Source organism: Tenebrio molitor, chromosome 2 (assembly GCF_963966145.1).
Source record: "Tenebrio molitor chromosome 2, icTenMoli1.1, whole genome shotgun sequence".
Lineage (NCBI taxonomy): Eukaryota > Metazoa > Arthropoda > Insecta > Coleoptera > Tenebrionidae > Tenebrio > Tenebrio molitor.
This window is the reverse complement of record NC_091047.1, coordinates 12,910,671-12,928,957: the sequence shown is the minus strand read 5'-3', so window position 1 is coordinate 12,928,957 and position 18,287 is coordinate 12,910,671. Positions and strand designations below refer to the sequence as shown.

The 18,287-nt window shown below is 34.0% G+C and overlaps 1 long non-coding RNA gene across 1 annotated transcript; it reads left to right on the top strand.

Moving 5' to 3' along the window:
* Window positions 1-16,930: 16,930 nt before the first annotated feature.
* Window positions 16,931-17,528, top strand: LOC138124828 (uncharacterized). The gene is made up of 3 exons (XR_011157287.1): window positions 16,931-17,070; window positions 17,121-17,279; window positions 17,400-17,528. It is a non-coding gene; the product is annotated as an uncharacterized lncRNA (long non-coding RNA).
* Window positions 17,529-18,287: the final 759 nt, after the last annotated feature.

Sequence of the window (18,287 nt, the reverse complement as noted above, 5' to 3'; positions counted from 1 at the left end):
CACAATACAAGAAACCCCTAGAACTCGATATTTTGTTTAATTCGAAATAAGTTAGCAATCCAAGTAGCTTGGCGACTAAAATTAATTATGACATCTTCTCTTTATTGAGGTTATGAGCAAAAGTTAATTTAAATGTGAAAACTGACATGACAGACAATAAGGGCCAGCAATCGTTGATTTAAGTATTACTTTTTATAAATTTAGGAAGCTAGAAACCATTGGAAATTGTAGTTTCGGTTGCATATAACGAAATTTTCATCGGAAGTCTCTCGTGACTAACCCTGTATTAATATTTATAATATTATATCGAGCGATCAAATTAATTTGTAATCGAAATACTTCAACATTATCTAATTCGATATATTTTTTTCGATATATGTATATTTTTTGACAGACGATATGATAGTCAACTTTTTTTTTCAAATTACACTGTATATATTTTTCTATTCGTTCATATTGAGAATTTTCTTCTGAATATCGATACATTAAAAAAACCTACAAATTTATTTTAATTGGAAAAAAGAAAAACCAAAAATCAAATAACCAAATTGTCTCCATGCTGTTCCAAACACTGTCGATACCTTCCAGAAACGCTCATCGTTGCATTCAGTAAAAAATTTGGGGGTATTTCCTGACAGACTTGTACATCCTTCTGCTTAACTTTTCTCGGGTGAGAAGAATTACGTGGAGCCAAATAAACATTGTTTCGAATGTAACCCCATAGAAAGAAATCCAATGGATTCAAATCTGGGGATCTAGGAGACCATCGAATAGGTCCGTAAGTACCCATCCATCGATCACCAAAATGATTATTTAAAAATGCAACATTAATGCGTGTATTATGTGGTGTGGCGCTGTCTTGATGAAACACGACTCTGTTCGACACTGCTAATGGCATGGCATTGCATCCAGAAAGTTGCTTATATATATTCCCTTTGATAACAGAGCATGATATTTTGTCTGATTAATAAAAAAGGACCCACATGTCCAATCTATCTCCAAAAATACCACACTAAACCGTCTTTGGAAATTTTCTTTCTTTATTATTAAACTGTTTTGACAAATGGCGTGACTGACAAATATCCAGAGCTCCGGTTTCTGGAAACAATTTTATTGGGCCAGTTACGAGTAGTTAACTCTCCGGTAAATACAGGGTCAATATAAAAGATTGTCCCATCGCAGTAGGCGTTGGTGACGTAGTTGAATGTGCCGCAAGCCTCATAACATGAGTGAGACTAGTATCCCCGATAAGTGGGGCTACTGGCGGTAGTGGAAATCTGTCTATTAGTTTGTCTAACGTTGCGAGGCTGGCGGCACATCCAAAATTTGTGTGGGTTTTCAACACCAACTATGATGGGACAATGATTTATAATGACCCTGTATAAAAATCGTAAAATGTGATTGGTTACTTTTTAGCGTTTCTGTAGCAATGCTTGGTTTAACTGAACTTTTAGTTATTGGGTCGTTTCAGAAACCGGGCATTAGTCATTTCGAGCATTTAGAATAAATTTTTCTCTTGTTTACTTTAGTCACTTGATTTTTAAAAGTTTTATATTAACTCCTTAATCTCTTGAATTTTGTTTAATGTATGGGTATAGTATTTTTCATTTTTATACAGGGTGATTCACGAGGAATAATGAGCCCGGCGGAATAGAAAATGCAACCCGCAATTCATCAGGAGAAAAACCCGGACATTTACCGCTTCGATGTCCGGCTTTTTGTTGCAATGTATTGTGGGTTGCATTTGCTATTCCGCCGGGCTCATTATTCCTCGTGAATCACCCTGTATTCAGAAAAAAAATCTCTGTAATATTGAATTAAAAAAAATGTGCAGTGCCATTTGAAAAAAATAAGTTGATGTAAATCTGTCAAAAAGTGGACGCAAGAAAAAAAATAGTAGGTATTGAAATGTTTTGAAAATTGTTTCATTTGATGTGTCATTTATTCAAATTGGATAAAAAATAAGCAAGATACAGCATCAAAGGTTTTTCGTCAGTCACCCGGTATACAAGGTGATGCACGAGTAATAATGAGCCCACGGAATTGACAATGTAACCCACAATACATTTGGAACGTAAACCTGGATAGGGACGTGGTTAAATATCCATGTTTACCTTCCAAATGTATTGTGGGTTGCATTTTCAATTTCGTCGGGCTCATTATTACTCGTGAATTACCTTGCATTGTTTTACAAAGGTTGAAAATTTAAAAATAATAGTTATTTTTGATTCTATATTGCGAAATGCTATTTTTGCATTCAAGAATGAGTTTTTTTTATCAGTTTTCGAAAAAAAACCTGTTTCCTATCATAATAATGCCGGTTACTATTCGTATGTACGTATAAAGATTACATTGAGTAGTATGTATTGGGTGATTCAAAATGATTGTGGCCAAGTATGGCAACTATGTACGAAAATTCATGTGGCAACTGTGTGGGTAGGGTAGAGTTGATATTTCTTTGACAGTTCATAGTCACGCAATTTTGAAAACTGTCAAATCAATGTGTAATGATATCAAAATCAAATGCACGCCTATGAAATGTCATACAAATGACAACTCTACCTCATCCACACAGTTGCCACATAAATTTTCGTACATAGTTGCCATACTTGGCCACAATCATTTTGAATCACCCAATACTCGTATGTAACAGGTGTTTTTTTAAATTTGGCGTCGAAGTAGGCGTTGAAGTGTCGATTGTGAACGCACTATACAGGTTACGGATCACGGATCAGCTGTTTAAATTTTACACTTTTACACGAGTGGTGCGATCTCAATCGACTCTCCAACGCCTACTTCGACGCCAAATTTAATAAAACACCCTTTATGATTTATTTTTATACAAATATTTATAAAGAATAAGTTAGAAATGTTCCAAATAAATTATTGTAATTTTTTTTTAAATTTTTTCTCTAAATAAGCCAAATCTAATGTTTAATATTTCATTCATAAAGTTTCTACTTTTGTCCTTTGATTGTTTCGTGCACCTCCAGCGAATTTTTCAATTACTTACATTTTACTCGGTTCTAAACCAAGCAATCACAACTTCAGCGCTCAGTTCAACGACACAATACTGTCTGTTGTTTACAGATACAACGTGTCCCAGAAATAAGTACGTTCATTATTGATAATAAGATGGGTCAAGAGCAACAACATGTTTAAATACTTTTTTTCTTAAACCCTTTAGTTATCAAGTTAAATTGTTGAAAGATTTGCCACTAATTTCGTTACCTGCTTATGGATAACTACTCCATAAAAGCATCTTCACTTGTTTATTGTTACTTTAAATTCAGCAGTTATTTGTCGCGCTCCTAATTGTTACAATATAAAAAAAAATACTTGATTCATCAGTTAAAAATCATGAATAATACACCATTTTACCAGTGGTCTCCACCATCTTGCCCTGTCGTAACGACGGCGCATCCTTCTTAAAATGTCAGAGAAAGACTTCTTTTAAAACCGTCCGCTTCGCATTTTGAACTGAATGGAAGGAAGATCATAAGAATTAATTACAATAAGTGTTTAAAGTGACCGGCGTTATTGTCAGTACAACACTGACGATGGCGATGAAATGATTTTTCAACTTTTTCAAGAAACATTCTGTTATTGTGAATCGTTGTAGCAGCATTTTCCACCTGTTCTATTAGTAAAACTTCAGTTGTATCAATTGGAGCCGAACATACTCGTACTAGTCCTTCATGTGATCTCACAAAAAGAAACCGCTCATACTCGTAGTTAGGTTTGGCGATCCAGCAGGCACGTTACAGAATCCATGGTGTACCAATCGTGTTTAGCCACTATCATGCTAGCAATACGTGTTTGCACGAATTTCTAGAGGCAAATCTTCGAATCACGTTGTTTAAAATATTCAAATACGTTTCCCCATATGGCCGTGTTGGCATAATGTCCAATAAGTCGTCCATTTATATGTAATTCCGGCCCAAACATTAAGCGAAAATTGGTGCTGAAAATTGCGTTCCCTAACAGCGGGAGGATTTTCGTCTGGCCAGATATGTGTTATTTGAAAATCCCTTTTCTGGTAAATTCAACCTCATCAGTTGTCAACACAACTGATAAAAAAACATTCTGTTTGTTTATTTTTGTAAGATTGTATTCACAAAATCGATGTTTTCGATTTGTGTTGCGAAAACTGGACTTTTCGAATATGATACGAATACAATTGTCGTCCTTTTAATATTCTGCAAATCGTAGTTCGTTATAATCTATATTTCAGTAATAGTCGGTCCCTGCTCGAACCTCCGCACTCTCCAAAATAGCCTCAGGACGTAGTCTACCACGCTCGTGGAATAATGCACTTTTAGAGAACCCGTGATGCAACATGCATAAATGTACGCACATCGGGGGTGGGACGATTTCAAAAATGTTAACATGTAAATTCTCTGGTTTCGAACAGCGATCCCGGAAGCTTAACCATACCTAAGCTAACACAATGTCCGTGTATTTACTATTCGAAAATGCAGGCATTTAAAAAAAAATTCGTACTAAATCACGGAATCACCAAATGTAAACGTTAGCCATTTAAAGTAAATAAATAATGAAATGGTTTTATGTAGTTTGGCTGCTATAAATTGTCAAATTGATGTTTCCGAACTCATAAAAATAAGTTGTCAGTGGGATCTATTCTGTATTTTTTTAACAGCTTGTTTAAATTTAACAACCTGTTAAAATATTAAATACATTTCTCTGATTGGTCATTGCCATTGTTACGAATGTTTAGAGGCTGTTAAAATTAACATGTAAATTCCAGAATAGACCCCAGTGTCAGTTAGAACGTTAGTGTGTGAATATAGTCTATTCACGATGAATGTGAATAAGGGGTGGCTGTTTAATAAAATTTCTTTTTTCTTTTTCTAAAGTTTCTTTTACTGCAAAGCAAGTGTCACGTATTCCGATTGATCCTCTACCCTTGGTAGGATTGTGATGAAAATACCACAAAGTTCTTTTTTACAAACGATAAGGGGCTCAACATTAAAAATTTTTATGTTCGATTGTATTATAATTCATGATTTATGATATCGTTTATTGTCCACAAATTATCTGTTTATGGACTAGTCCATAAAGATAGTAAAACGGCCGCTTGTCAATTTTGGGTATTACTTCAAAATAAACGTCAAAATTTTCCTAATTTTATTTAAATCTGGAATGAATAGAATTAATAGAAAATTTTGCAGTCAAGATTCTTTAGCTTTTGCCGCAATTTCACTTACTTTGCTCATTATTACAACCAGAAATAAAGATGATTTCAGTTCGTATTTCAAACACAAACACTGTTCGTTTTCAAATAAATAGCAATAAATAATTTCGTAACCACACAAACAAAAACAGAACACTTGGAAATTATCGTAATTTTTAGAATCTATTAATTTTGTATCTAAAAGAAACAATCGAACATAAAGCTTTGTATGTAATTCGTACATAATTAGGCTTTGTGAACTTGCCCTATTTATTAGCCTCGCTCGCAAAGCGAGCTCTGCCATAAACTATAGGGCTCGTCCACAAAGACCTATATTATGTACTTATTACATAAATAGCTATTTGTCTTCGTCACCAAAAAATTTACACTACTGCGCATTCCAACGCAGTGTAAAAACTAGATCATAATTTTTGAAAAAAAAACAGGGGGTCAATTCTTGACTATGATCGTTTATTTGCGAATTCGCATTTTTGCGAAGAATAAATTGCGAATGGTGGAAAGAAAGCTTATTCTTGACGAGTCTTCGTAACCCATTTTTAGGCATTCGTAAAAAAGAGTACAGTTTATATGGCAACACTGCAAATACCACAAATCGAAGTTGTCTAACTGTCATATACAAATTAAAAAGCTGTCACTATTGTCCATGTTTTGTGCTTATCCTAATTTTTGATTAAAATGAACAGTAATAAAAAGACACGGGGAACGAATGTAACTAAAAAGCAAAGGCAAATGCTGGCGTTGGTGGAGTGTTTAAAAAAAATCACTTCTTCTGAATCTTTTTGAAAAAAAGAAACTAAAACAATTTTAGTACATTCCTTGCACAAATCTAAGAAAACGGTTTTCCCCTACGCTTATCTAATTTTATTTAATTCTTGAAGACTATTTGAGAACGCAACCCATTCATTTAATAGCGTTGGATTGTTTAAAGCTTCAACTACCTCGTTCATTGAACGAGACATTGATGCTTGGGAGATATTTATATATTTATTTAAAATAACATCATTCTGGTTAACCCCACCAGCGAAAAATCGTACCTACAGCTGTCAACACTTTAGAAAAAATATTTATGAAAGGATATCAATTATTATTCACTGAGAATAATTTCAGACTAACCTTCGACCTTAAATCAAAATTAGTTGCCCTTTTCGGTGAACTTAAGTAAAGTTCTAAATCATTTATTAAATAATCGCATAAATGCTTAGGCCCGGTTGTATAAAGCTTAGTTAACATCGTGTCATGCGTCAAGTCAGAAATCCCCCCATTTGATTGGCTGATTCAAATAAAATGTTAAATATTCTCCAATCAGATCGTTTGACATTATGTTAACTTTAACAACGACTTGACATCGCTTTATACAACCGGGCCTTAAGGCCCATTCACAATGGCGTTAACGTTACGTCGATGTTAAAACGTTAATGTTAACGTTAGATCTAGAAATTCAAAGTTACATGTATTTCAGTGTAGATCTTTCACAATGGCGTTATGATGAAAATTAATGTTGCATGATATTGTTAGCGTTAACGTTAGACCCAGAAATGTTCCGGATTCTTAACGTTACATTCTAACATTAGTCAACTGAAATAATTTTTAAAAAATACAAAAATACATGTATGTAATTAGATCTAACGTTAACCTTAACGTTTTAACATCGACGTAACGTTAACGTCATTGTGAAAGGGCTGTAAGAGAGACGACACATATTTCATTCAGTTGAACAAAAGGATCTTCTGGATGTCTCGCGTTAATATCACCATTTCGTAATTCGGCATTTTCCAAATTTCGGATTGCCAAAACATTAATTAAATTATCCATTTTGACCAATTTTCACTTAAATATTGATATTTTTTCGTAATCGTAATTTTACACCACTTATAATTCCGCTCGCAAAAAAACGAATAGTATTTTGCGAATTCGTAACAAAACGAATGGTCAAGAATTAGATTTACGAAAAATTCGCAATTTTGCGAATGTTCGCAAAGTTACGAACGGTCAAGAATTGACCCCCTGATCAGTTGAAAATAATACTTTGGGAGCTTTGAGACAAAAAATGAAGACAGTTATAGTCAATTTGCAGCAAATTGACATAACTGCCAACCACAGATAAAATGATAATATAACCTGATTTTTTAATTTTCCAATATCAGTTAAGCCTTCTCTACATGTGAAGTTATGGTTTCTTGAGATATTGATGCGTGGTTTTATTTCGTTTTCACTGGTTGTTAGACAGGGTGCAAAGGATTACGCTGCATTAATTTTCGGAGAAAATACCTTTAAGGAGAAAAGGGAGAAATTAGCTCAATTATTTTTCAACTGGGACGAGATATGCTGTTCCCTGAGGACAACGTTTTGACTAATAAGAATCACATTTTGGTGGTTTCGTTAAAGTAGTTACCCTGGATTCAAAATTAAGTGTTTGTCTTCTTGGGACCTATTTTCCGGATCATGAACACGTAAGTAGGTAAGAGAAATTTTTTTTAATGGGATCGTGACACTTCTGCACCGTTACACCAAATGCATCAATGTGCTAGGTATTTATTAACAAATAAAATTGTTGGAGTTGCCCTAGTGTTTTGTTTCTAAGTTATATTTTATTTCCTAGTTCTTGAATGACTCAGCTCTAAAAATTTTGAAGTTGTTTAATGCAAACATATACATTAGAAATTGTTTAAATGCTAGTAAAAGTTTTTACTTATGCTTTAGACAAGTGATGATTAGTAAGATATTACGGCTTTCATGTTATTTAATTTCTTTTCAAATATGTAATGAATTTTGCCTAAGGGGATCTTCATTTTAAATCAGAGAACATCCATCTTAAAGTGGATATGGGTAGCTTTTTGTAAATACACTCTTCGTCTCTCTCATATACCTAAAATAAGGAACAATTGTTCTTTTCCTTTTTTCGTATTTCGCCTGAAAAGAGATGTAAGGTAGTACGTTTCCATCTACCATAATTGGTTTCAGTTGTTGTTATATTACAAATTGATTTAAATAATAAAAACATTGGATGATAAATTCTTACGGAAATACGTGCATTTCACTTAAATTTTCAGCGACTGTATCGCATTCAATTTATCTTAAATTATCACGTTTGTTTTGAAAGTTTGAAAAAAGTAGACGCAGTAAATAAGAGTTTGTGTGCGAGAAGTGCTCTTCTCTATGGGACTACTCTGTATAATAGCTTAAGTTTATGTTTCATTCCTCCAAGTAATTTCTACAATTTGTCTCGGCTGAGAATATTATACATCAGAAGTAATAATTGTTGCAGCATCTTCCCGTACCTGACTGGTATAATCGTTCCAAGCTAGGATAATACAGACGAGTTATTGAATTACGTTGTAAGAAGGAAATTCTGCTTGATGAAGTTACATGACAAGTTAATTATGCTCACCAAGTCGTGAGTTATCTTGACATCAAACAATCGAGTGTAGCCAGATCTAGGGAAAAATATTTTCTTAAAGTGAACTTAAAATGTAATAAAGACGGTTTAACGGGACTTTTGGTCGTTTTGGTCTTGTTGTGAACGGCAGCATTCCGTTGTCACCGAGTCGAGTTAATAAAACAGGAAACAAACCAGAGAGGACCAAGTCAATTATGTCCTAAGTAAAATTCCCACAATCCTGAAAGCTACAACGAAAGCTTTATTTCTTAAGAATTGGAGGGAATCTGCATATCTGATTCCCCGGACTATTTGTCAACTGTAGAATTGTGCCGGTGTCGGAACTTGAAATGTGGCTGCAAAAGAAGAAGAAAGAACCACCGCAATAACCGTAGCTACGAGACTCCATTTAAATGGAAATGATGGTCTACATCCGCAACCATTTACATCCTGTTATATCGGTTGTGACAATATGAATATGGGTATATTGATTGGGCCGGGTTGAGGTTTGCGCGGGAACCCTACGTTTATTAATCGAGTGGAGGTGTTTCGGAACGCCTGAAAAATTTCCCCTTTCAGCTAGTTTTCATTTCAGACGGGGCAAATCAGGCAGGGCGCAAGGAACAATGCAGTTTCACTTAAACGGAGCGTGTTTCACTGAAATGCATTGTTTACAGAGAAAACCCAACAAGGTTGAGGAAACGACCGTTTTATTGTTTTGGATGAGGCCTGAAATAGAGCCGTATATTTAAATGAAGCACGTCAAGAGATGGTTATCTCGTAAAACGCTGAACTTTTCCATTGTGTCCAAAAATTATATTTATACGACTATGTAAATTGCTACGGTTAAGCTCTTATTTTCCTTGACAGTTTTCATTATTTATTTAATTGTGCCATAAAACGAATTCTTTCACCTGAACACCACCGTCATACATAAACAGAGGCTGACTCGGCCTTCTGCTCTCTAATACTTTAATTAAAAACTTTCAAGTGCGATCTGAAGCTTTTGCTTTTCAGCAACTTTCGATATTAGAATTCGGCAGATAGCTCGTAACTCTCACGTGATTAAAGGCAAAGTGAAGCCACACTTTGAATGACCGATCTAGCAAGAGGAAATTCAATCAGATAAAATAAATTAAATGCAAAACTTGGAAAATTTAATTAATCACGATAATTACCGTCCACGAAACGATCCAAAGAATAATTCAGCAATTGCGTCAAGCTCAACAAAATATTTTCTTTATTGTAATAAAAGCACAACTTTTTGCGGTATTTTTAAACAATTTTACTTTCAGTGTAATGTACTCGTACCTCAATATTTCTATTTTACGTGACTTTTAGTTGTGTTGGTAAATTTTCTTCTCTTGAATTATCATGTTTCTCTGCCATGTAGTTAATTTATTTTCGCATTTTTCAGCAGACAGAAATTATTAAATCGGGGTGTGTCTTATAACAAATTTGTTTTTCCTGCAAAATCTTTATTTATGGTGCAATTCTCGCCGCTTTACTTCATAGGAATTATTCTTAAATGTGAGTTATCACAGTGAATGTGAGATTGTAAAGTATGCCTGACATTTTTTAGAATCCAACGAAATGTAGGTCATTTTTAAAAAGTTATCAGTAAATTTTTTAAAATAAAGCGGAGAAGTTTATTTAGATTTTGTCGTATCGTCGTTAAATTATTAATGTAAAAAATAGTTCATTAGATACTCTGTTAAGAGATTTTATTTTTCAGCCAAACTTTGAAAGGCACGGAATGAGCTGAATTTTAGTCAATGCAAATCGTCTGCAAATGTTTTGGTGGTTTACGGCTTAAAATATCTCCGTGTATTTTGATTACACCCCATGTACAGTCCGGACGCTCTTAGTTGGCAAAGGCAAATGTTGCGCACTGGTGGGGTTGTACGGGAGGGAGAAAGTTTGAGCGCCGCCTCTTTTGAAAATATCTCGGTCAGTGGCGGGTGCAAATTCATAGAATAATAATTGTTCAAAAGACTGATGAATCTGACATCGACAGTTATGATAGTAATATTGAATAACATTTTGTACTAATTTAATTTTCATTTATTATTTTATGATGTTTTGTTTTGTTTAATAAATATTTCTTAACATTAATTAATTCTATATGTGAGTTACGTGACTAAAGTCTTTTAAATGTTACGCCACTGGCTCTTGTGTTTCTGTATGACCACTAGACACGAAGCTCCATTTGGTATGCGCCGGAATTTGCCAACTGATGGCGACCGGACTGTAGGTGTAGACTCATCAACTGTCAAAACCATAAATGTCAAACGTCACTTACTCAGTGAATAAGAAGAAATGTGATTTTTTTGCAAAAAACACAATTCACCGAGAGTCTTCTTGGTTATCTTAGTGAAAAATGATGGTACATATTTATTTTAATCATACTTTACATAAATAAAATAATGATAAAAGTGAGGGTATTTATCCTAAAAATGTCAGAACATACTGTCTTTGTAATGGAGAAAGTAAAAACCACGGTCTTCCTTGACCACAAATTTTGTTGCACTCTAAATATCTTGACTATAAGTATATTTTTTCCACTGTCTAGATACACCTGATGTTCGAGTTTGCCCTTTTTTGGGTCTTTTGCATATTTGAATGTTGTAAAAATTAGAAAAAATTGCCAAATAATCAATCATAAATTACAGATTAAGGGATTGACTATTTGACAAGAGATGAATGCAACACTAGAAAAAAGGATTAATTAAAAAGTTTTTTTCGATTCAAATCGACTCAATAAAGTTGGACTTAATGTGCAGTCTATTATCTAAAAACTGAAGAAATTCTAATTTTACTTAAAATCTTTGGCAATGTCATTTATAAAGGTTATATTTTTTTATTTAAAGAAAGTTTCTGTTCAAAGTAAGAACATGAGATTACTAATGACAATAACGTGTCGCACAATTTTTTGTTGTTTATTTGTAATATTGATTTTCAATATTTATGTTTGTCTACTTTTTTGGATATACAGGGTGGACCATCGTATGGCATTTTTTAAATTTAACCTATTTAAAATTTTCAAAAAAAAGATGAAAATTGGAGGAAATGATCTTCAATTTTGATACTACGGGGTGATCAAGAAGGACTGTTTAAGTTGGTAACACTGGATCGTATTTTAAATCGTATAACAGGAGTAACTTCCAGTTGTTGGTGGCTTGTCGTTGTTAATGCTATACCTATATCAGATATTTGTAAAATAAACCAACAAAACATATCCAGTTATAGTGTTATAAATAACCGAATTAAAAAATTTTCTTAATTGTACTGCCAACTTAAACAGTCCTTTTTGATCACCCGGTATAACATGGCATAATTATTTTTTAGAAAACAAAATTGATGTGAAAGTTTATTTTGATAGCATTTTATTTTCAAAGTAATAAAGCAATCCGGACTTTTTTCTTACAATCTCATCCACAGGGCAATGTCGATTATGATTATACAAAATTTGGCATTTAAATCAGAATAATAACTGAATAAATTGACATTTAACATCTACGAGCAAAGTAGTAGCATATTTATGGTAGTATTTTAAAATGATGGAAATCATCAAACGGTGGTAAAGTTTGATTTACAAGGGTCTTCAATAGCTTACAAATCCAGGACCGCACCGCCAGTTATGATTTACAGCTGGTTGTTTGCGGTAAGTGACCATTGTCAATCAGGAATATGACCCATCGAGGGTCGTCGTCATAAATTACTCACATTTTTGGTACCAAAAATTATTACGTCAATTAATTTGAAATCAATGCTTCCTTCATAATTTTTAATATCAGAAATTAGTTCTCGGTGGTATTTTCAAACCAGGGAGTCGATAAAAAAAATTTAATAATAATAATAATTTGGAGCGTCTGTTTGAAAAAATAAAAAAAAACGTAGTACTTTCAGTGTAGATCACTGACCGCAAAATTCAAATTTCTAGGATGATTAGAAATATGGTTTATTGAGAAAATGCTATGCGATGGTCCATCCTGTACAATCATCCATGTAATCGTAATTGGACTTAAGCTTTCTAAATCTAATAAGATATTTATGTAAAACAAAGTACAGGGTCATCATAAATGATTGTCCCATCGCAATAGGCGTTGGTGACGTAGTTGAATGTGCCGCAAGCCTCATAACATGAGTGAGACTAGTATCGCCGATAGGTAGCGCTACTGACGATAGTGGAAATCTGTCTACTAGTTTGTCTAACGTTGCGAGGCTGGAGGCACATCCAAAATTTGTGTGGGTTTTCAACTCCAACTGCAATGGGATAATCATTTATAATGACCCTGTACAAAAATCATGTAATGTGATTGGTTACTTTCTAGCGTTTCTGTAGCAATGTTTGATTTAACTGGACTTTTAGTTATTGGGTCGTTTCAGAAACCGGGCATTAGTCATTTCGAACATTTAGAATACATTTTTTTCTTTTTTACTTTGGTCACTTGATTTTTAAAAGTTATATATTAACTCCTTAATCTCTTCAATTTTGTTTAATGTATGGGTATAGAGCTTTAAGGGTCGGGCTTTGGCCTGGGGACTCTGGGTTTAGAAAGAGGGCAGACGATAGCAGGTAGTCTCTCTTGGATGAAATGTTCCTCTTCTCACTAGGAGATGGCAAATATTAATCCCCTCGTTATTGCCTATCATAAAACGTTAGACTTCTGGGATCACTATACTTGAGTTTTGTTATGACATGATGAAGATTTTCGTCTCACTAAAACATCTTTTTCTATTAAATTGAATTGAAAAAATTAAGTCGATTCGCATTTTATTCTAGCGTTTTTTATTAATTTACGGGATTTTTCAAACACGTGGTGATTGTTGATTGCTAGTTCTATTTCTTGGTATTTGATTAGTCAATTGTATGGTACGAGTGTTTCTTAGGTAATAGGTAAGTACTGTTAAGTTACATTTTATGTTAAGTTTGCGTTTATAAGAACTTTGGTTAATGCCGTACAGACGTGGATTTGAAGATAAATAAGTTACGGCCAACCTCTATCTTGCCTTTAAGCAAATACCATATAAGCTAAAGGGAGTCTAGCTCGCCGCAGCGTGAAGGGAGGGATTTAAAAGATACCAACTTAATTTTCCTTGTGACTGCCCCGCTACCCACGTAATCTGATAAGGCCAGTGTGAACCCCTCGCCAATATTACCTACTACATGTGTCTCTAGTTCGTTTTAAGTCTTCTCCCTAGAAGAATTATATTTATGTAGCTCGTGATCCAGTTCCTGTCATATCTGTATGTAAACTACTAATCCTCGGATTCAAACGTATCTCTGAGCTGGATTCTTGATATCCAGTCACGCACTATCATGCTTATCTCAGTTAAATAGCCGAGCTTTCTGTGCATGATATTGATGTTTGGCTTTAGTAAAGTGAAAATAATTTCCCGTTATAGCTTGCAGCATTTTGATGCAAATTTTATTTGCAATTACACTTTACTGAATTTGTTTTCTCATGCCGCAGTGGTATCCTGCCTAAATTTGCTAATTACTTTTAGTTCCACGCAACTGAATAAAACATTAGGGCTATTAAAATTAAATAAAATTGCATTGTTTGTTCCGAATAGTTTGTTCTCTCTGTTGAATATTTGCATTGCACATTGTTTTCAAGCTTAAAAAATTTATTAAAGAAATAATTCCAACAGAAAAAGCGGAGCATTAAATAAAATAAAAATATACTCAAAACATGCTACCTTTATTAATGTTTTTCTTAACAAAGTCTAAATTGGAAAATATATTTTTTGTGGAACCGTGTGCGAATCGAGCACTTCGCTTACCTAAAACGTTTAACAACGGCCGTTAGAGTAAACGTCATTTTAATAGATACTTGATACCAATCAGAGTTTCTATGTAAGACTGGCGTTTAGATTTTTCGGGTATGACATTAGAAACCGCAGAATTTATAATACAAACTTTTTAACTCTGGAGGAGTACCCACGAAATCATTTAACATCCTCGTGATTGTCCTGTTTCGGCCGCAAGCGGCCTCCGTGACAATTTTTCTCTCGGTACGTTAAAGAATGATTTCGCGGCCTTTATGTACAAGTAACTATTAGTGTATTAGTTTAGAAATAAAAATACATGTTGTATAAATATTATACCGGGACATTTTTTAACTTTGAGCATACTTAGTCCCTATGTTCAATTTAAAAAAGCAATTGATTTCGAAAGCAGGAAGAAATGTTGTCAAAATATTATTTTATACAGACAATTGAAGTTTGCGTCATTGCAGATTGATATTCCAGTTTATTTATCAGCCATCTGTATTAGAGAATTGTTGAATCTTGGATGGATCGACAGAAATTCATGACATAAATGTTATGGACGTTTCTCCCCTTTTTTTTTTATATAAAAGACTATTTGTCGGCGGAATAATGTTACATCTTTCTCAATAACAATCTAAATTCTATACGGACGTAAATCCTCCGAAAGAAGTGTATGATTCTCCAGCGACATATAAATGTTCTTGGACAAGATATAACGTGTATTATCTTCCTTCTAATGTGCGGAACGCCCCTATGCTCTGAGGCTGAAGCTGCTTGTGGAACGTTATCGTCCTTAATTGCGTGTCGAATCCAATCTGATTTATGGCAACTTTACACGGCGTACTTACAAACATTTTATCATTATATTTATAAGATACGGAGTTTATTGTCTATAAACTAAACCAGATAACTACTTCTCATTTGACGCTATAAAGAAGAGAACGTGTAAGCGTTCGCAATTATTCTGTGAGTCACAATAATTCTAAAACTTGGCACATATTTCACCGAATGTTTCATTCCTGAAACTTCGACATGTTTATTCGTAAAAGTTTTTTAATATTCTGATTTGCTTTGATTTAGGACCAGAAACCAAAGGGCAACAGCGCGTTGCTCTTAAACAATAAATCACAGAAAAAAATCGTCTTGTTACTTAACCTAACAAAAAAAAAAAAATCCCAACGCAAAACAAAGCTCGGGATTCGGGGTATTACGATTACCGCTTTCGAACAGTCTGGCACATTTGAAATTTCAAAAAGATATCTAGTAAACAGAATTTATCGCGTTGCTATCGAAAAGTGATTATTTTTTAATATTTGGCGTGATTTATGAAACCGGTAGCTTACCATTATTTGTGCCGAATGTTTCCCATTTCCACAGACCCATAATAAATTTCCCCTGGGTATAGTGATGCATTTCAAACAAGCGAATTCGCAGATTTCGTACTATTTATCTGATGGCCACGACAAAGGACGGACGGTTTTATTAAACCTGACAAACCGAATCTGACGTATGCATCTAATAATTGTGGCATTGATTACCTGTCCGGAGAGCGGCTGGTTTGTGAGGGAATGGAACCCCAATCTCCACTTCGTTTCGGAAAGTAAAACGGACACAGGCAGCGTCAACATCCCTCCAGGGAACGGGATAGTCATTCTGCGGGATTTAATTCTAATACATTGCGGCGGGATGAACATATATGTGCCTAAGGAGGGCATTTGCCCATAAATGATTCACTCAAAAAAATTATCTACTTACAGTCTAGATAGAGGACCATTAAAGCTTGTGATGTTGTCTCTGATAATTTTTACGTAGCACATTTTTTATTTATGGAGGAGGGCTGGTTCCTCGCGGATACAGACTTTGTAAGATTATTTTTCTACAACACTTGCGAAAATTATTATGAAATGCAACTTGTTTTCGTTTGGTTATTCATTTTACTATAAATTGTATATACAAGGTGATTTACGAGGAATAATGAGCCCGACGGAATAGAAAATGCAACCCGCAATTCATCAGGAGAAAAACCCGGACATTTACCGCTTCGATGTCCGGCTTTTTGTTGCAATGTATTAAACGAGCGTTTTAAAGACCCACGAGTGCCAAAAAAGGCCCAATTTACACACGAACGAGTTCAATTCAACGTTTTTTTGTTCGACGAGCTCCTTAAAGGCTCCAAATCGCTTAAAACCTTTAAAATTAGCTTGACGTTTCGTTTTGACAAGTTGTGACATTTATCAAAATCCGTTCACATATAGTTTGTCTCAATTCTAAATTTCCACTACCTGTTGAATTATGTTGGCAAAATAAAAATATTTCTAAATTGGGGATTCTTATAACTAGAGGTTGGAAAAGATGCAAAATGCATATTAAGTGCATAGATGCATATTTTCTCTGTTTTTTATAAATGCATATGTAATATAAATTGCTGCATATTCAAGGCGTTTTTGTCTCTTTTTTCCGAAATTTACCAAAGGGATGTTTCCATTTCGTATTTATGCAGGTAGAAGAACGTCTAAATCTTTACAGGTAAACTTAGGTAAATTGCTTCCCAGAACGACAGAGGTAGTTTTTCCAAGAGAAGAGTTTCTTCGAACAAGGGTCGAATTGTCTCGCACTCGAATTTACCCCATGCGGTTAATTATTTCGAAAAATGAGGGTTTTAAGTGCCTTTCACCTAACTGTTTTGCCATTTTCTGGAAAGGTGGAATAACTATCAGATAAATAATTCTCATACTACGAAATTTTCTTCAGTTCTTACCGTTCATTCAAACGCGTTAGTTTACCAAGAGTGCTAAAATGCCGAAGCAAGTAACAGACAAAAACACCCTACTAAAGAGATGGATCGCCGACAGAAATTACTTGAAAATAATTGACTCGTGTCATATTTTTTGCACCGTCTGTGAAAAAAGGGTAAGTTTACCATTATTTTATACATAATATAATTTTATTCAACAACAATACAAATATTCTTTAATATTTGTAGTTCCTTTTTATCCAAAAAAAAATTGTAATTTTTTATGTTTTTCACAGATTACTTGCGATAAAAAGTTTCAAGTGGATCAACATTTGGGAACTAAAATTCATAAGGAAAAGAAGCAAACCCCCAACACATTGGTTCAACAGTTGTTTACAAATAATCAAGCAGTGAAAAATTCCCCTCAGGAGAATTTCTCTAAGGATCTGACTAACCTGTTCGTGAGTTTAAATATTCCTCTGCACAAAATTGACCACCCGTTGTTTCAACAATTTTTTAAGACTTATTGTCCAGATTCTAAAATTCTTATTCTTCAACATTACGTAAGAAATTTGTTGATTCAAATTATATATCTGTAATGGCGGCTCATGGTTTAAATAGGGTTGCCGAAACTATTAGATTAGAATTTCCTCTTGTAAATAGTTTAGTAACAAACATTAAAAAAGTATTTATTAAAGCCCCCCTGCGTGTTCAAGTTTACAGAGAAAAGTTACCAGGAATTCCGCTGCCCCCAGAGCCTGTGCTAACTAGGTGGGGTACCTGGCTAAAAGCTGTAGATTTTATTTCGACAAATTATAATGGAATAAAAGAGGTAATATCCGATTTTAGTTGCGACAGTTCAATAGCTATTAAAAAATGTGTAAATCTTTTTCGTGATCCATTATTAAAAAATCAATTAGCATAGATTCAAAGTAATTTTGTTTGTATTGCAGATGCAATAACAAATTTAGAAACTAAAGGCGATTCATTGCATAAATCTATTTCTATTGTAAATGGAACAAAAGAAAAAATTTCTAAATTAGAGGGGTCAGTTAATGTAAAAAATAAGTTTTGTTCCATTATAGAAAAAAATGTGGGTTTTCAAAAATTAAACGAAATTAGTGAGGTTATAAATGGTAACTTTTCAACTGAGTTAGATTTGGAACCACATTTCATCAGCAAAT